The sequence below is a fragment of the Syngnathus leptorhynchus genome, chromosome 10 (assembly GCF_054491065.1).
Source record: "Syngnathus leptorhynchus isolate UIUO chromosome 10, UIUO_Slep, whole genome shotgun sequence".
NCBI lineage: Eukaryota > Metazoa > Chordata > Actinopteri > Syngnathiformes > Syngnathidae > Syngnathus > Syngnathus leptorhynchus.
In genome coordinates this window covers 12755204-12776073 of record NC_141204.1, presented here as the reverse complement: position 1 = coordinate 12776073, position 20870 = coordinate 12755204, and the positions used below count along the sequence as shown (strand labels likewise).

The following is a 20870-nucleotide window of genomic DNA, read 5'->3' as shown; positions in this document are numbered from 1 at the left end:
CAGGGGATGGATCAAAATCACATGGGGATGGGTTAAATGCAGAGGACAAATTTCACCACACCCAGAAGTGTGTGTGACGATGATCATTGGGACTTTATGACCATGTTGTTTGTGTGCATAGGTAACAAACCCATCGCTCCATTGCTGGAAACATTGTGGCCAAACGACCACATAGGAACTGAAGGATGCTTGATCAATAGCAATCCAGGAAAGAAGCATGAGCACAGTCGGCGAGCCTTTCTTGACCCAGCGACCTCTTGCCAGGGCCTTTCCCTTCTTTCGCTGCTAGCGCTCCAACTCGCCAGATCCGCCTGCAAACTCAGAGGCTGACATAGCCCTCCTGAGCAGACCACCCCCCCTTTCCGCCCGGGGGCGTTTTGCTCAGTTGAAGTCTCGCTCCAGGTTGTCTGACCTGTCGTCGTCTGTGAAGAAGTCGTCTTCATCCATCTCTTCGTCATCCCACTCGGGCATGTAGTAGTCATCCCCCTGACCTTCGCCGGCGTTGTCCGAGTCTCTGGTGTTGGACTTGGACCAGCAAAATAAAGCAGTGGTGAGGGGCTCGCTTGCGGGTCAAAGCAGGCAAACCCAATCGGACGGGACTCACGCTTTGGCGGCCATGTTGTAGAGGTTGGCAGCCAACGTGCTTTCCGCTTCCTGAACGCTTTGGGAGCAACAACCTACGCGGAGGTCCTGAAGGCAACAAGCAAATGGCAGCCAAAGAAACGGGTGGCATTTGCATCGGGACGATTGGACCCACTTGCGTCAAATTCTGCAGAATGGCCAACAAGCGTTCCTGAATGCGCCGCATCAGTTCCAGGCCCGTGTTGAGGTGTTCCGCTTTGAGCAGACGGATGCAGGAGGCCAGGTCGCTGCACCGCAGCAGCATCCCCTCTGGCAGAAGAACAGACGGGAAGCCATGAGGCTGATGCCAGCAAGATGGCGCCCGCAGTCGCAGAGTGTGACTCACCTCGCAGAATCTGCAGGGCGTTGGTGTGCAGGTCCAAGGTCAAGTACACAAGCAGTCTCAAAGGGCTTCAAATAGACTATCAATTGACAATAAATCTCAAAGCATCCCCTGATCTTGGGCTCCCAAAAGGGCAAGAAAAAACTCAAAAACCCCTACCAGGGGAAAAATGAGAAACCTTGAGAAGGGACCACAGATGGAAGGATCCCCCTTTCAGGATCACCAGGCTGCAATGGATGCAAAGAGGGCACATAAAATACATAATATGGAAATCAAAAAGTGGATGTCCAGGCCAAAGCGAAGAGCTGTCGGAGGTGCCTTCGATTGTCCTGGCAGTGTCCTCTAGGAGGGTATTCCGCTGCAGTTCCCTCATGCTGACTTGGTCCACGAGAATCTAGATAGCCGTTGTCAGCTTGGGTGTCACCTAACCACCTCCCCAGCCGGGGAGGGGTGGGGGGAGTGGGGTCGGGGAGAGGGAGCAAAAAACAAACTCCAGCCGAATCGGCTACTACAGGTTAATTAAAGGCCATATCATAGAAATACGTCTTTAAACGTGTCTTAAATGTTTCTACTGAGGTAGCAGTTCTAATATCCATTGGCAGGGCATTCCAGAGCTCTGGAGCCCGAATAGAAAATGCTCTAGCCCCTGCAGACATTTTCTTGGCCCTCGGTGTCACTAAAAGACTAGCGTTTTGCGAACGAAGGTTACGAGACGAAACATAAGGAACAACTAAGTCGACGAGATATCAACAGTATTAAAAAAAAAGCTGCCGTCAGCTGCTCCATCACATCCATTTTGTCACCGTCCTGGTTGTAGAACGCATACACGCACGAATAGGCCAGAACCTGTAGGACAGTGGTCGGCAAATAGGGTCCCGCGGGCCAATTTTGGCCCGCCATCTATTCTGTCTGGCCCGCAAGATGATGTTAATATGATGTATTAAAAATATATATTTTTTTTCAACCCCATATTTTAAAAAGAAAAAAAGGGCATACATTTGATGGGGTTGTTGTATGCCATAAACAATCCCATCAAATTCGAAACATTTATTGAGGTATGATAGTCCTTAGTGACAACAACAGGTGGAACATCCTGTTTCAGTTATCCATGACGCACAGGTCGGAACGGTATTGACACGCGAGTGCGCGTAATCTTATTCAAAAAAACAAAACAAAAAAACAACCCAAAAGTGTCCTGTCTCCCTCCTCCAGTGGGCAAGGTAAAAAATAGTCTATATTTCGTTAAATTAACAACATAACAAGGTCTGTTCAAATGTAATTAAATTAAATGCATTTTAAAAGTAAGATGATGTTTATTTTAATATAATAATTAATAATTTGAATAGTAGGGACCCCCCCCCCCAAAAAAAGAAGCAATGGCCCGCGATGCCATTGGCTGAATTTTTTTGGGCCCGCTTCCAAAAGTAATTGCCGACCCCTGGTTTACGATGTGGTGGCTGCGCTCAATGTGGACGTTTGTTTCTGTTGTAGACTCGACACAAATGACAATGACAACGTTCAATATGCGTGCTCGTGTGACTCGTGCAGAGGGCCCTCAGGAAGACTGCTCTGATAGCGCTGGTAAATTAAAAAAAACCCTGTCTGTTTGTTCCCGTGCAATTGCTTCATGTTGGATATGTGCGACTGACATGAGATGCATCAAGGAAAAACTATTTTAAAGGTAGTTGTGTCCCCCCGCCCATTTTCATATATATTTCTTTTACAGAGTAATCCCAAGGTCTACAATGGGTGGTGCCTGATGTACATCGAGTTAATCTTTGTAGAAGCTGTTGGCAACACGCACAGAGGCCACGGATGATGAAACAAGGACCGCCATGGCTTCAAAATTAAAACGGGCTCGATCGCTGAGTATCACAGGGGGTTTAACTGCCAAATTATATTTGTCATTTAATTTGTTGATTTATTATTATTATTATTATTATTATTATTATTATTATTATTATTATTATTATTATTATTATTATTATTGTTGTTGTATGAATGTTTTGTGTTCAGAGTTTCTTTTACTAATCGCGATTTGCACCTGGGACAGTACTGAATTGCTTGATTTTATTGCACTGGGGACCGTTGCGCGGCTGCAATTTCCGGTTGCTGATGTACGTTTTATAGCCGTTGGAAGGAGAGTGGATTTGCGGTTCAGGTGTCTCGGTGCAAGTTCGGACTCATTCCATTCGAGTTTGATGAAGACGAATCAATAAACGTCTGCTGTGGCAAACTATGGTGTGATCTATCCGGCGGGAGTGATTGGGGGCTATCAAACCCCACAAGAGAGTGATGTTCAAATTGTTGTGTTTCGCCGAGCTGGTTGTTTTGTTTGATATGGCCTACATAAAATATGTATATATTTATATTGTAACGTAGTAGTTTTGTTCTATTAAATAGCCCCCATTTTTTAATACTGTTAAAAACATTGCACATTTGTATTTGTGATGGTTGAATAATGTTTGAAAAAAAAATATTAGTTTAGGTTCAATTATCGTTTTGGTTAATTTTAACATCAAAATGGGTTTATTTATATCTGCAGTTAATATAATATGATGACTGTTACTGAAACCTATTTCTGTATTAAAAAAATTAAATTTTCACACCCTGGATCATCACTAATCAAATGCATTTTCTCAACATCCTTGAAATACACAAAGGTAAGGATCACTGGTTAAATGTATTGAAGAGAACCTCGATCTAGATGTTCAAATAATCACTGGCTATTAGCGCGATTAGGGCAAATCGCGCTAATAGCTATTAGCCATCATTCAAACGTCTACTCAATAAACATCTAAAAAAAAGTTCACATATAGATGTCTAATAGACGTCTATCCCGTAGACGTCTAAAAGATGGCTATATCATAGACGCCTTTAAGACGTTTATGCTATAGACATTTATGGCATAGACGTCTATATTTGTTACACTTTTAGACGACTTTTAGACGTGTTTTAGCCGAGATGTCTGGTTAGCATATAGACGTCTAATAGATGTCTATTAGACGTCAAAATGCTCGCAGGGATGTGATGGCGTCCTGTACTCCCACCATCCCCAGTTTTGCTACCTTTGCATTCTTTTGGCGTTGACTGTACTCCTTATTTCTGCTGCCCTGCGTCTGATCTCAACATCTACAGTGGCTCTTTTGGCTGCCTGCTTGGCAAGCTTATCAGCTTGCGCAGGCATTGTCAACCGGTGGTCCGCGCCCCTCTACTGGTCCGTGTCGGTATTGCAGGTGGTCTGCGTAATTGAAAATGAAAAATAATTGGAGCATTTTTAAAAAATAAAATTGATTCATTATTTAGACTTGATCTATTTTCTAGCTAATTTTGTGAATTATCAACGACATAATCAAATTATGTCAAATGTAGCTGAGATTCCCAAGACATAAAGATGCAAATAAATAGCTTTTTTCCACCTCCGACCCTCCCTGTGTGGAGTTTGCATGTTCTCCCTGTACCTCCGTAGCTTTTCTCCGGGCACTCCGGTTTCCTTCCACATCCCAAAAACATGCCGTTTGAACACCCCATATTGCCTACAGGCGTGAGTGCGAATGGTTGTCTCTGGGTGCCCTGCGATTGGCTCGCAACCAGTTCAAGATGTCCCCCTACCCCCCAATGATGGATCAGGCTGCAGCACGCCCATGACCTCCGCGGGGACAAGGGGTGCAGACAATAAATAAATGGACGGGGGAATATCCCACTTGTCAACGGGTGGTCCGCTGTCCTTTAGCGGTCCGTGGCGGTATTGCAGGTGGTCCGCGAATTTGAAAATGGAAAATAATTGTCACATTTTTAAAAATAAAAATTGATTTATATTTTAGACTTGTTTTATTTTTCTAATTATGTGAATCATTTACCCATCCAATTTATGTCAAATGTATCTAAGATTCCCAAAATAAACATGCAGATGCAAATAAATAGCCAAAATAAAATAATATTCCGCCAAAGCCGAGTTGCTTTTTGGTTGTAAAGGTGGTCCCTTGGACAAAACCATTTGAAAGCCCCTGACTAGCTCATTGCCTCTAACTCACTCCTATACAGGCTGGGAGCCATTCAAAAAATAAAATAGCTCCTGACACCCCGCTTCTTCTTGAACGGTTCCCTTCTTCGTCGTGTACTCCTCCTTTTTCTTCTCGGGCGTACTTGAGCTGCGCATTCTCACAACTGACAGCCCTCAGTGGCCATACTCGAAGCTTCCAATGCAAAGGTGCTCAGCAGTGCTTAACATTATCATCCATCAAATTAGTCCTCAATTATCTCAGATTGGCTGTAATAATCGACATTTGTACTTTGGGTATTCATTTTCATGTCATGGGGCATGATTGTAACACATACCCACACACACGAGCACTCGCAGATGGAGATGTTGGTCAATAATGGACAGATAATGGATCGTGAAAAATGGTTTGTTGCAGCCATAGTTATCACCAATTCTGAATGAACGATCGCATTCAATTCATTTCATTGATGATGCTGCGTTGCTTTCCAAGCTAAGGTGAGCCAAGTGCCAAGTACCAAGTCATGAACGGGTGTGCGACTGTGCATTGAGCAGTAAAGGCGTAAAGTGATGTGTCCAGAGGCGGGGCTAATAGGGTTCAGGCATTATTATCCATTAGTACCTTTTACCAGCAACCTTTGACCTGCTGCACATGCTCAAGTGAGCTTGCTGCAAGAAGCATCGCAACACATGCACGCTACATATTGACATGTGCATTAAGAATAAGTCCTTGCTCTCGCTAATCTCAGGCATGCAGGATAAATCAACATGCAGGCAACAAGTGAAACATCTCAGCAGCGGCACGCACGCACGCAGCAGATAAAGAGCGAGACTTGCAAAAGGTCCATTAGAGACAAGATAAGAACTTCATTCACTAATCATTCACAGACTTTAATGGAGGAAACATTTGAGAGTCACAAATCAACATCAAATAATCCCCCCCTGAACCGGTGCCCCCCCCCACCCTCCTCCCCGCCTTCCTCCCTTTAAGATTAAGGGGGACATTATCCCACACAGCCGTAATTGCTTGTATGAACTACTTTAAAAAGGATTGGATTATATCTGGGCCAGCGTTCAAGGCTTACAACGCAGTAACGACCCATGACACAAGTGCGCAGGCGCGCACTCCTGACAGGAGCCAACGAGACCCAAGGGTGATTGCGAGGTCCCGGCTGGCGTTTGGGAGCGGCCAAGCCATTTCCAGAAAAGGGCCCGTCCCAATCCCTCTGCGACGCTCGCAACTGTGTGGCAAAAGTCCAAACAACGCAAAACATGGCACTGAAATTCCCCTTGCTGTTCCGGGTGTTGCGTTTGCATTCCGTGCAGTAAGTCCATTGTTGCAACAGGCAGCGACTAGAAACAAATGGCCACCGAGCATCAAGCTAGGGCGCAGAGAAGACTGAACATCATCTTCCAAGGGCTGCATTGGGGAGGGCGGGGGGGGTGTCACAGACGTGCGTCGCCGAGCTCCGCCACTGCCTTTGACCAAAAAATACATAAATAAATACTCATCATAAAAAAAAAATCATGTCACCTTGTCATTCAGTCAACACAATTTCTACTTCAATATATAAAGATGGACCATGCAAACGTGTGCGTATTCATATGTAATTGCTTTTGTTAGGATACGGATTTTAGCTATTGATCTGACTCCAAATTACGATCAACTTTAACACAAGTTTCTATGTCCTAATCCACACACTGGCGCACCTAACAATTTTGCGAGTTCGTTCTGTCAAAGAGAAGACCAGTAGATCAATCAGACCAAATTTACCAAATGTTTATTCCTAACAAAGTGCTCTAATACAGGCCTGGGTCCCGGGTCCCTCACACTAAAACTCGTGCGTTTCTGTGACCACCAAAAGACGACACATTCTTCCGGGTTGCCCAGTTTTAAAGAAACACAATATGAATATTTAAAGCATGCAAAATATTGTGTGATGATTGGTCGATGGTCATCTCCTCCCCGTCGAGGTGTCATCACTGCGGTCAGGAGTTTGGGGATTTTCCTCTCGAAGCCCAACCACCTGGACGTGGTATTGTTCTTTGATCACCGACCTCGAGGTGTTATCGTCTGGTACTCTGTTGGAATAATCTCGGGGGAAGCCTTGGCCTGCCAGACCAGGAGGCCTTATCTTTATGAGTTTACGACTCTCCTTTAAACTAAATGCTTTCTATTTGGTTCAAGGAATGTCTTTTGATCCCCGTCAGCCTTATGTTTCCTTCCTGTCCTTATGTTACTTTTGTGTTTGTTTTGTAAGGAGTCTTCAATGACAATGAGCAGAGCTTCTTTGCATAGGCGAAATGTCCTTTGTCAGTTTAAAGGGACTTCATTCCTTTTAGTTAACTGTAGCTTTGATTCATAGATTGTAGATGATCAAAATTGGTTATATACAGTTTGAAGAAGTCACATTAAAGTTATCCCATATTTACTCAATGTTCGTTTAAGGAACTGTATATCAGTTACCTTACATTTACTTAATATGTGCTGAAAGGTTTAAGTAAGGTTAGATATTATTATTATTATGTGTTGTGTTAGTTTACTAAGAAGTTAAACTTAGCAGGAGTCGGCCACCTGTGGAGAGGACAACTGGTTGGGGGAAGAAAGCAGACTGCACTCCCAATGTGGGGGTCGAGAAGATCAATTCACACTACACTACATTCCTTTTCTAATCAGCGTTACTACAGCCACTATCTCCCTTCCTTTAGTGTAGCAACGCCTCTGTAGCCAGGGCATCCAAGACATCAAAAGGAGGAGCACGTGGGGGAGGAACTCAGAACTGGCGGAAACTGCAACCGAGCCTCCCCCCAATACTAGATATTATATTGATATGATTATATGTTTAACACAACCTTGAAAAATATGTTTGCTAACTGCTGAAAGCACATTTCCCTTTATTCCCTCTCATGACCTCATTTATGAGGTCATCACCCGCGACTCTAGCAAATATCTACCAGTGCGCTATCGGTCCTTTCTTCCTCCCGCGGCTCATGTTGAGCCCCCAGGGTATATTGGCCCATCGGTGGCAACGGGCCAACGGTTTTCTCGATCAACCGGACAGTGAGTGATCTAATACATGGAACACAACAACAACCGCATAACATCATAATTGTAGTAAAAATAGCCACAGCAACAAGCACAGACATGATGAGCCCTTTCCAGTTTCCAAACGTTTTCATCCAATCAAACCAAATATCGGTGTGTACACCTGAATGATCTTTCATCTTTTTATTCAGTGTCCTTAGTCCTTCCAACGCCTTGGTCAGTCGTCCCCCTGGTGCCGTGTTGTTTGGGATGAAAGTACAACATGCATCACCAAACATTCCACACACACCATGTTCCTTAGCCAATAGCATGTCCAACGCAATTCTATTTTGGAACGCCATTAATGACGTCGCGGCCAATTGTTCATGAACTGCGGCAAATGATTCAGCTGTATAATTACCAAGTCGTTGGACATTGTAATGAACGTAATTAATACGGTCTACATTTTTATTGGGGGTGATCCATAGGAAGATACTTTCGAATCCCGAGGCCACTTGATTAACGAGTTTATACTCATCTGGTACACCTCGGGGCACTCCTATAGCGTCAATATATGTTGGATCATCGTCGCTCAACCACGGGGGCAAAACGTTTCTTTTGGCTCGCTTTAGGAGCTCCGTCAATGGGGACTCCAGGTCCCAATTGAGATTCTGTATTTCAATGGGGACAACCACCACAGGCATTATCAAAGACACGAGGGCACAGATACCTGATGCATTCTTCGGCAAGCGATCATATAATTTGTCATCACCACACCACAACCAGATGTCTGCACGAGAGAGAGGAGAGGTTACAGTCAGTGACAACTTGAATTTGCACCATGTGGAATCTATTGTCCCAATACTTATGCCGGTCCCCTTTAACTTTAAACATGTCATATTTTGTTGAGTCACATGGTTGTCAAAAACGGGCTTTCTTTTTTAGTGAATAATTGTATGCCGTGACTCTCCAATGCCCTCTCAACCAAAGACAAACTAAACTCACCCCCTAAGCATTGAGAATAAAACAACCACATTTCTCCGTATGTTAATTTACCTTTTCCATGACATGAAGCAACTACAAACCGTCCATCCCCTTTACATTGGTGAATACATGTCCCTTCTCTGTCTGGTGGGGCTAAATCCAATATTTCCCTTACCTTTTCAATTTGCTTCCTCCACACCCTTCTCTGGTACTTTTCCAATTTGTCCTGTAACGTTTGGTTTGTCTCTGTCCAATTAGACAATGTGACATGCATTTGCCAATTCCCGCTGTCACATCTCTGTCTCAAACCTTCCTGTTCTTCTCGTGAGAGCTCTTCTGTTGTGTTCACAAAAACTACTTCTCCTTTGCATCGGTATTGTTTATAAGTGGGTAAAATTTGAATCTGGGACGTTTTCTGCTGGATAGTCTCATCAATTGTCATCAATGTCCACACAAAAAGACAACTTACTAAAAATAGCACTACTAAAATTAATTCTGAAAAATCCAAAAATCCTTTCGAGCCCTCTCCTTTACTTTTCCGTATTGCTGCTCCTTCTCCTTCTGTCACCCCCCTTTTGGCCGGGTCCGGGACACGGCCAAACAAGAATACCTTCATCCTGACGGAACAAACTCTGGGGCCGGACGTAGGTGTGTGTAGTGATACCACCGGCGTCCTTTGAAGTCGAGCTGGGCCGCGTGAGACGTCCTGGCCAAGACACGAAAGGGGCCCTTCCACCTGGGCTCCGTCCACTTTCTGGAGACGACTCGGACGTACACGTATGGTGTGAGCTGATTATCCACCGACACGTCTCCCTCCGCCACAGCTGCAGCGGTTTTTTCTCCAATCTGTGCAGAAACACTGGACACCAAAGCAGACAAATAGGACCAATATGCTGCATGAGACAAATTTGGTACCGTAACATCCTCCGGCGGGACGAGCGTTGTCGCTGGTCCCGGCATTAGACGACCTGTCATCAATTCAAACGGTGCAAATCCAGTGTGCCTGTTAACGGATTGGCGCACAGACAACAAGGCAAGCGGAAGAGCTTGGAGCCAATTCATTTTTGTTTGAGCCATAATTTTGGCCAGTTTTTCCTTCAACGTCCGGTTCATTCGTTCAACTTTGCCCTGGCTCTGAGGATGGTAGACACAGCCGAATCGATGCTTCAAACCCAGAATTGATTCCACCTTGGCCAAGGCTTTGTTGTTAAAGTGTGTACCATTGTCAGAGCGGATCAGGGCTGGAAAACCATGCGTGGGGATGTAATGGGTGATCAAAGCCTTGATCACAGCAGTAGAATCTTCCTTCGAGCACGGATACGCCTCGGGCCAGCCTGAGTAAGCGTCAACCAACACAAGCAAAAAGCGTTTACCATTCACTCTTGTATTCATGTCGGTGAAATCAATGATCACCTCGGCCCCCGGCCACGGGGCCGGCTGAAACAGGCCGGGCTTAGGCTTCAACGTAGGACGTGCATTAAATTTCTGGCAGGACTCGCAATCCGCAACGAATCTCCAGACCACGTCCGAAAGTCTGGGATGCCACCAACTTCGAAGATGGACCATCATGGCATGGGGACCCACATGGGACGGTGTGTGTGCCTGTGATAGGACCTCTGCCATTAGCTTTCCTTCCGGAAGAGCGGGCTGGCCTTTGGGTCCTACCCACAAGCCATCCGATCGTTTGACAGCCTTTGCTGCCAGCCAGACTGATTTTTGTTCCGGGGACGTGGCATCCTGGGCGGCACACAGATCGGCATGTGAGAGCGACAGAGGCAAACAGGAGTCGGGGTGTTCCCCGTCCAGGATTACTGGACCGCGGGACACCATCATGTCCGCTGCCCCGCCATACCCGGCCGTCTGTTTGGCCAATTCATCAGCTGCTTGGTTTCCCCTGGCCACTAAGGTGTCAGCTTTAGAGTGTCCAGGCACTTTGACAACGGCTACCTCGCTCGGGTATTTCAACGTCTCGAACAGCTGCATCATCAAGTCCTTGTGTGCAATCTCTGAGCCTCTGGCCGTTGTGAACCCATTCTGTAGCCACCCTACCAGATCGATTAAGGCCGCCGACACCGCATAGGCGGAGTCAGAGTAGATGGTCACAGCCTCCCCCTTACACTGCTCTAGGGCTAATACCAATGCAAAAACTTCCGCCGCCTGGGCCGATGGGCGGGTGGTGAGCTTCATCACTTTAAGGGGCTGGAAGGAACCATCCCTCCACTCGACCGCCGCCGCGGCCGCATGGAGGGAGCCTTCTTTGTCTCTCCAACAGCAGCCATCTGTGAACACCACCCGACCGTGCCCGAGCGGAGTGGAATAGAGGTCAGGTCGGACTTTCGCCACTGTCTGGACCTTTAACGCACACTCATGTGGACCCACCAACAATTGATCAGCCATGTTCACTCCGGAATGGATATAGTGGACATTTGGAGCAGTCAATATTTTCAACAACCTTGTTTGACGCAGCGGAGTCAACGTGAATGCTGCTGACGCGACAAATGAGGATACTGCATGATCAGTCAACACATAAATGGGATGGCCCATTACTGTGTGAGCTGTCTTGAGTAAGATCTTTGCCAGGCCAGCAGCATATCTGGAACAGTCGGGTTGTCGTTGCTCAATGTTGTCCAAGGGGACGCTGCAATACATCAGCACTGCACGTCCATGCTGCATTTTCTGGTACAGAGCTCCATTCACAACTTTTCCTGAAATGGAGACATCTAAATGGAAGGGCAGAGTGTAATCAGGAGTGGCCAAGGCTGCAGCAGAGGCCAGCTCCTGCACCAGTGATACAAAGACCTCAGCAGCCTCCGGTGTCCAGACCAGGCAAGCCTTGAGATTCCTGGCTCCCTGTTCACGGATCAGGGTTCGGAGGACACCGGTTTTGTCGGCAAAGCAGGGTATGTAGTGTCTGCTATAGCCGCACAACCCCAGGAATGATAGCATCTCCTGCACAGTGGCGGGCCTTGGATGGCGGAGGATGGAGTTTCTATGCTCAGGCGACATGGCGAGGCCACTAGGGGTCAGCACCCGACCCAGAAAAGTGACCTGTTGGCGACAGCATTGCAGTTTCTTTCTCGACACCTTGAATCCTTTCTCTCCTAACCACAACAACACTTTCTTTGTTCCTGCAAGACACACCTTCTCATCCTTTGCTGCAATCAACAAATCATCAACATACTGCAACAACAAAGTTCCATCCGGCATTTGGCATGGTTCGAGGAGTCCCTTGAGCACCTGATTGAACAAACCTGGCGAATCTTTGAATCCCTGCGGCATGCGAGTGTATTGCAATTTTATCCCGTTGTAGGTGAATGCGAACACGTGCCGCACTGAGGGGGAAAGCGGAAGACAAAAGAAAGCATTGGCCAAATCAATCACTGTGAACCACTGGTAGGCAGGATTCAATGACGCTAGGATCCGGTGCGGGTCCGGCACAGGAAGAACAGGAGTGATAGTGACATCATTTACTGCTCTCAGATCATGTGCCATGCGCCATGTTTTCCCATCTGCCTTCCGCACCGGCCTCAGCGGTGTGTTCCATTCGGAACACGACACTTCCAACACCCCTGCGTCCCAGAGGCCACACAGAGTGTCTTCCATGCCTTGGTCCGCTTCTTCCGGCCAACGATATTGAGGCCGTTTGATAAGCCGCGTCTCATCCATTTGGAGATCAATAGGGGCCACTGAGTGACAAAATCCGACATCAAATGGACCTTGGGACCAAAGTGTGTCGGGCAAGGCCGCCAGCATTACTTCAGCGTCCTCATGGTCAGTTAATTCCCTACCGTGTGTGCGGGACACTATCGTCATCTCCAGCAATCCTGTATCTGACATGGGTTGTTTAATTTGGTATGCATTCTGAGATTTAGACCAGTACAAATTAGGAATGTAAGTTTCCCGCCAATCAGTCTGTTGCAACAACCGCTTGACCATTGAGCCCAATTGTCTGGCCTCGTGTCCTGGGGCAAGAGCTAGGGAAATGTGTGGCACCCCTTTTTCTGTCATTTTGAACCACTGCATTTGTTCATGTGTCAGCTCAGTTACCGCTGCAACTCCCTCTTTACCAATCAAAATGCGTGATGAAATTAAATCCCACATGTGCCCTTCAATTTCTTCAAACAAATCCCGATATACATCATCACTTTTTCGGTCATAATATAGAGTGCAATGCAAAGGATCAACAGGTGGGTGGTATGGCGTCAGTGAGCAGATCCAGGGTTTCCACAGTTGGTAGGTCGAGAACACACCACCACCAGCAGGGGTCTCTGGCTCCAGCCTGGCCCAGTAGATGGTTGCCGTTTCTGCTTCTGTGTCCACCAGCATCTGCACAGGTTTTCCCTCCACTGTCACATGAAGCATTGGCTCCGCCGGGCCGCTGCTTCTCTGGCTCCCCGGGCATCCCTATTCGAATTGTCCACACCAGAGATCATCATGTTGATAGTACTGACCTCTGTGTGCTTGTGGCTGTTGCCAGGGTCGTCCACTCGAGGGAGCTGTTCGTGTTTGTTGTATCGGCTCCTCGGGTTGATGTGGCGGGCCTCCGGCTGGACGGCCGGCTCCGTGCGGTCGATACTGCGGGCACTCTCTTGCCCAGTGATCGGTTTCGCCGCAGATGTAGCATGCGTTGGGCGAATGGTTTTTGTATGTCGCCCTCCCCGGGTAAGCAGGTGCACTCCCTCCCCGGCCTCTGTATCCGCCCCGGAACTGGCCCCTTCCGCGTCCCACCACCTGAGGAGCCTGTGACATTTGCATTTCCTTTTTCTGTGATTTAGACTGTCTAGCTTCACCATGCATTTTTGCCAACTGTAATTTCAACAACTGTTTGGATAATGCGTCTGTCTCGTTATCAACTTTAGCTTGTGACTCAGTAAACATTCTGCAGTGATGCAAAAGATGACGTTTAAATCGTTCCTCGGCACAAACCAGAATGTCAGGGTCTGACATTAACTGCTTCTTCACATCTGGCGGAAGTCCATCCACCAGCGCCGTCCGGAAGAGCACCTCTGCCTCGTGCGTGAGAGCCGGATGGCGACCTGTGGTTTCAATCCAACTCTCCACACATGTTACATAATGTTGGGCAGGTGACATTTTCACATCATAAGGAAACATAGTGGGGGCCAAATCGGTGGGTTGTGGGAAAGTCATTTTAATGTTTTCAAACAGGGGCGCTGCTACTTGTGGCAAGGGCACCTCCCTCCCCAGTCTCGCTGTGCCTGCTGCTTCCTCAATCGCCTGCAATTGCACTAGGGAGCATGCTCCTGCCAACATCTGTCGCATGTCACCAAGTGTACAACTCTGTCCACTCATTAGAGCCAAAAACTTGTTCAGCCACACCTTGCCTCCTCTGTGTAGTGGGGGCATCTTTTCCATCATCGCAGTTACATCACGGAGCACCATGGGCTCGTAACGCTGACCATCCGCTGTTGCCACTAGGGGACACATCAACTCATTTTTCTGAACCTCTGCTTGTATCATCTGTCCACGAGTACTCCGCAAATTATATTCTCTCCGTGTCTGGCTCTCTCCCTGTCCGCCCTTTTTTCTACCATTCAGATTCGCGTACTCCAACATTTTCCTCTGTTGCATCACAACATCATCTTCCTCCTCACCGCTACTGTCCCGCTGTGAATGCTCCTTCTGTCTCCACTCGCTCTTCGCGTCTTGTCTTATTTTCTCAGTTACCCATTTCAACATCTGCGCTTCCTGTCTACGCTGCTCATCAACTTGATCAAGTTTCTTCTTTAGCTCCTCGTTCTCGGCACTTAGTCTATGCCCACCTACTCCTTTCGTTATGTTGGACGTTTGAGGGCTCGGAGCGGGGGTGGAAGTGTCCACGCGGGACGCCTCCTCCTCCCTGATCCGTCGCCTCTCTCTATTTACTGCTTGTTCAATCAGTTGTACAATACTTTGATCCGCCCTTTCACCTTCGCCCTCGACATCCACCACCAGTCGGCCACCCAACGTCACCACTGGAGCCATCACTCCGGGGTTGCCGTACGGCGGCGGTCCAACAGCAGTCACTCCGAGTGTGGGGGCACTCGGGGGTGTTACATCATGCAAAGATGGATAAATGCCCTTGTATTCAACTCCTTTCTTATCTATTTCCACCGCTTTCTCTTCCACTTTGGCATGTATCGCATACAATTAAGAAATCTACTTGCCATGTACTTCTCATCACCTTCAAGAGTCAGAGATTTACCGTTTTTTATTTCCTATCTTAACTTGGTATTTTTAGATTTTTCCAATTTTTTGTTTTACTTTTTTTTTTTTTTACTTTTTTTTTACTTTGAGGATCCTCAATGCAGGATTAAATTTACCCTTCAACAAAATTACTAGCCTGTGTATTACGGTTGGTTTTTGCTAGTACTGTTTTTTACTGTCGATTTATCCTACCATTCACACTCTCAACGCACACACACCTCTCATCACACACACTATCTCACTCCATTCATTCCTCTCAGCACACGCACTCCTCTCATCACACACACTATCTCACACACACTCCTATCAATTTGGGGCATTTTGGATGTTTTAGCGGTCTGATCTCTCACAGAAGGAACTGTTACCACCGGATGTTTTCGGGAGAGCCTCACACCTCCCAGGATCTCAAAAAAACCTGGCTATTTGAATACGCTCGTCAACGTACCCTTGTCCGCCACGACTAGGCTAGGTCCCGGACCTATTCGTAATACGCGTAAGTCCCTGACTTTACCGTACACGTCACACACGTAAGTTCCAAACTTATTTGCCGTATGTATCTCTTGCACACTTTATTTGATCTGAACAACAGTCTCCTCTTAAATTTCCTTTTTCAATTTGCAGAATTTCGACTTATAGTAACAGGTATTCTGCTTACCTTATCAGTGATGAGCGCTCAGGGTTGAGGAGACGTTGTACCAGCTCAACGTTGTGCACCTTACTTATTCCAAACGGTTCGCCGACCGAGAGACAGCGTCCCGGACGCTGTCCGGTGTCCTGGATACAGACCACGAGTTGTCAATTACCCTTCTCTTGACATCACGTCAGGGTCACCAAGAAATTGTTAGGATACGGATTTTAGCTATTGATCTGACTCCAAATTACGATCAACTTTAACACAAGTTTCTATGTCCTAATCCACACACTGGCGCACCTAACAATTTTGCGAGTTCGTTCTGTCAAAGAGAAGACCAGTAGATCAATCAGACCAAATTTACCAAATGTTTATTCCTAACAAAGTGCTCTAATACAGGCCTGGGTCCCGGGTCCCTCACACTAAAACTCGTGCGTTTCTGTGACCACCAAAAGACGACACATTCTTCCGGGTTGCCCAGTTTTAAAGAAACACAATATGAATATTTAAAGCATGCAAAATATTGTGTGATGATTGGTCGATGGTCATCTCCTCCCCGTCGAGGTGTCATCACTGCGGTCAGGAGTTTGGGGATTTTCCTCTCGAAGCCCAACCACCTGGACGTGGTATTGTTCTTTGATCACCGACCTCGAGGTGTTATCGTCTGGTACTCTGTTGGAATAATCTCGGGGGAAGCCTTGGCCTGCCAGACCAGGAGGCCTTATCTTTATGAGTTTACGACTCTCCTTTAAACTAAATGCTTTCTATTTGGTTCAAGGAATGTCTTTTGATCCCCGTCAGCCTTATGTTTCCTTCCTGTCCTTATGTTACTTTTGTGTTTGTTTTGTAAGGAGTCTTCAATGACAATGAGCAGAGCTTCTTTGCATAGGCGAAATGTCCTTTGTCAGTTTAAAGGGACTTCATTCCTTTTAGTTAACTGTAGCTTTGATTCATAGATTGTAGATGATCAAAATTGGTTATATACAGTTTGAAGAAGTCACATTAAAGTTATCCCATATTTACTCAATGTTCGTTTAAGGAACTGTATATCAGTTACCTTACATTTACTTAATATGTGCTGAAAGGTTTAAGTAAGGTTAGATATTATTATTATTATGTGTTGTGTTAGTTTACTAAGAAGTTAAACTTAGCAGGAGTCGGCCACCTGTGGAGAGGACAACTGGTTGGGGGAAGAAAGCAGACTGCACTCCCAATGTGGGGGTCGAGAAGATCAATTCACACTACACTACATTCCTTTTCTAATCAGCGTTACTACAGCCACTATCTCCCTTCCTTTAGTGTAGCAACGCCTCTGTAGCCAGGGCATCCAAGACATCAAAAGGAGGAGCACGTGGGGGAGGAACTCAGAACTGGCGGAAACTGCAACCGAGCCTCCCCCCAATACTAGATATTATATTGATATGATTATATGTTTAACACAACCTTGAAAAATATGTTTGCTAACTGCTGAAAGCACATTTCCCTTTACTTTTTATCACTTAATGCTTTGCTAATCTTTCATCACTGTGATGGTACACAATAGTGCACGCATGTGTGCGCACACACAACTATTGGAATGATAATAATGATAATAATGGCCAAAGTAATCTCTGCCCAACGTGACTGCGTAACGTGTGCCTACATGACAAACCTCACACAGCGTTAGCTTTGCTTGGATTCATGAGGCCAACTGCCTCAAAATACGAGCTGACCAACCAAGAGGGCACATCACTTTCTTCCTGTTGAAAACAATCAAAGTGTCAACACACTTGAGTCCAGTGCTTCCTCGGGCCGGCTTTAATGTGTGTGTGTGTGTGTGTGTGTGTGTGTGTGTGTGTGTGTGTGTGTGTGTGTGTGTGTGTGTGCATGCAGCAAGCGCTGCTGGTCATGTGACTTGTGTAAGTAGGTCATGTGATCCCATCATGCGGATTATTAGGGAATCATTGGAAGGATTTGTAGGGATAATTGAGACTGTGGATCATAATTGGAGAAGATTCCACTTTCATCTTGAGCGTTTCAGGATTACAAGACATCTGGACACATGCACGCGCGCACAAACACACTATTATTAGAAGACAGTACTCACTCGTTTGAACTTTCCAACAACAAGAACTAGCAGCAACAGCAGAGTGATGCAGATGCTTGGTCGTAAGCAAGCAAGGCCATTGCTTTCGCACACTGTTCAACAATCACTAAGAAAGCCTCAACATGTGCAGCATGCACACCCAGGCCGTCAAGACAACAGCACACCAGTGGAAAGAATGTTATTGGATTGCCGGCAACACGCAATCAAATGAGAAATGAGATTTTGCTTGCGCTCACTAAAAAGCAAAACTAAGTGGATTAAACAACATGCAACGCAACATGAAGACAGCGGACGGATTAGCGCTAAGGCGCAGATTACACTCCATTATTCTTATTATTTGATTATTGTTATGATCATTACTGTTATTGTTATTTTGGTTCAGACCAATCATCTTGACTAATCTCTGTCTCCAGGCTTAACACACACGCACGCGGACCCAAACACCCATGCAGTGTGCCCATGACTTTTGAAATCCCTTTATACTCAAGAAAAACGTGTAACGTCTCATCGTGTTATGTCCAATCAATATTCGTCCAGCGCTTCATTGGGCGTGCCTGTCACGCATCTTGTTCGTGCTCACCATTAATGGCACCCGTGAAATTAAAGAACTGTACATAATGTCGAATCTCTTCTGAAAACCAAAATAAATCACGTGAAACCTTTTATTTTCCATGGAAAACTTGAGTTTTTAAACCTCCCATTGAGGTTATAAAATAGAAAAACCAAAGTGTGCTGTGTCACCGGTATTGGCACCCTTTCCCGTGAATCAGTTTGGGAACACATTGTGAGTCAATCACATCTGAGAATATATTATTCTAAATCATCTGTGCCCATGAATTAACCAACAAAGGATGACTTTCATGTTTTAAGAAGCCACCTGTTAGAGGTGCTGGGCAAAATCTCTGCGAGTCCACAATGGAAAATTTTTGCCAGCTCTGTGTGTGTGTGTGTGTGTGTGTGTGTGTGTATGTGTGCGCGCGCGTGTGTGTGCGTGCGCTTTAACGCAATGGTACTGATGTGACTTGTGTGCAGCTGGCATGCAAAGATCAGGCGACACCAAGTGTGTCATTGCTGGAAGCTTGGACAGCATTAACAAACTTGTCTTGTGCGTGCGCACATATATGCAACTTTAATCATGTTTCCGCTGCATGGACATAAAACATATTTGTCAAATCACATGAGCTTGTTGGTCAAATCTGCTTTGGTGATTGAAGTGGCAGCAAAGCTGATTTACGGCCAACTTTAATCAAATCAAAGCAAACTTAGCGTTAGCTTCCCCCCCAAAAAAAACAAATTGAACAAAAAACGTTTGCTTTGTTTGACATGGTTAATCGTTTGAACGCAGCGGCCCTTATGAAAAAAAGCTGTCATCTTACAACAATGAAGACGCCATTATCTGGCAAAATCGAATGAGGGAAGAATCACAGAAAAGCCACCTCTACTGCAATACATAAAAGGGGTGTATTGTCCCAAGAGCGGAACTTTATTGTTGCTCATAAGACGTTTTGAGGTCTTTTGGGCAGCCCCAGTTGGCAAAGGTGAATTTGCAATCGCAACGCCTCGTGGGCGGCCTTGGCTTCCTGATAGCTTGTTAATTTTATTGTTTTTGCCTGCAGGACGATGCGATTAGTGGCCGAGCCGCCACTCAAATCACTTAATGTGGCCTTATTGAGGGCAGACGGGCGGACGGGCGCGTGGCCTCCTTTGGCCAAATGACTGTTGATATTTGCTTTTAATTTAAGCAATCCGCCACAAGTCTCATTAACATGCTGGCAGATTAGCGGCCTCTAGCAGAGTTATCTGCCTCCTGATGCTTTTGACGGCGCTAATCCCCGCTAACTTGGATTGAGGGCTACAATGAGATCAAGAGAACCTGGAGAGCCCTCTGGCGCCACAATTTCACAATGAGTAAGAGCAAATTCAACAAGGAGCCGAGAATGCCAGCCAACTGGGCCCGGAACGCATCCGGCACTATCACCAATCCAAAAATGAATGAGACTTTTATGAGTGGTGATTTAAGACCTGACTGATGAGCCGTGCTTCCGCCGCCTGCCGGCTTTGACCGGCTAGCACAAAAAGTGATGTGTGAGCGATTCCGCTCCTTCGGGGCCCATCCCAATTGCAGCATGTGGGCCCGAAGCATGCGTGCCCACAAGCTTGGCCATTCAACCACTCATATTCTATCATGTTCGTGTCACAGGAGGCTCGCTCAGCCGGCAACTTTCCTCAGCCACACCCATTTCATCACTGTAATGACCTGCTCCCTCTTGTTACCTCATGTATTTAAACCCTGCCTATGTTTCTCCCTGTTGGCGTCTACTGTTTTCCCCCGTCTGTTTCTGCTCCTGTTGCACATTTTCCCCCGTCTCATGCGTACGCATGCAGTCAATACCTGTTTTTATGTATCAGTTCCTGGTCCGAGTGGACCTTCAGTCCCTGCCCGCTGTCTTTGAGCCTCTGCCTGCCCTGTCTGTGTCTCTGTTCGCCCACCTCCCTTCCCTTCAACAAACCCTGGTCCAAGCTGCATTTGGTCACCCTGCTCCACTCATTCCATGACAGATTCACATTTTCATGTTGCTTTCACGTCAAGACCAATTCATTTCTCGAGTCCTTAATCACAAACATGTCTGAAAGGGCTTTGCATGGCAACAGTTGATTGATAGTTTGATTGTCCGAGTAGAAAGAAGGGTTCGCCATTTAGACCTTTGACCCAGCGTGAACCGAGTATGAGAAGTAAAAAAAAAAAAAAATCCACTTCCTGTCAGGATGCCACCTGTGTATGGCTTTGTGATGAGCATGTGCAAAACGCTAATTGGCAGCATAAAATGGCGCACACATCGCCAAGGAAAAGGCTGGAAAAGCTGAGGTCAGGTCAAGTCCAGGTTGCTCATTAGCTCCCATTAGCCCGCGCCCATTAGCCCGTTGGTGTTTATTCTGCGGCAGAGATTAGAGAGGTGTATGTAAATGAGGTGGCCA

General features: G+C 46.4%; 1 long non-coding RNA gene across 1 annotated transcript; it reads right to left on the bottom strand.

Moving 5' to 3' along the window:
- Positions 1-6729: 6729 nt before the first annotated feature.
- LOC147050522 (uncharacterized) lies at positions 6730-17447 on the bottom strand. Its single transcript, XR_015067362.1, has 2 exons — positions 16173-17447; positions 6730-15951 (listed from the first exon to the last, which is right to left on the bottom strand). It is a non-coding gene; the product is annotated as an uncharacterized LOC147050522 (long non-coding RNA).
- Positions 17448-20870: the final 3423 nt, after the last annotated feature.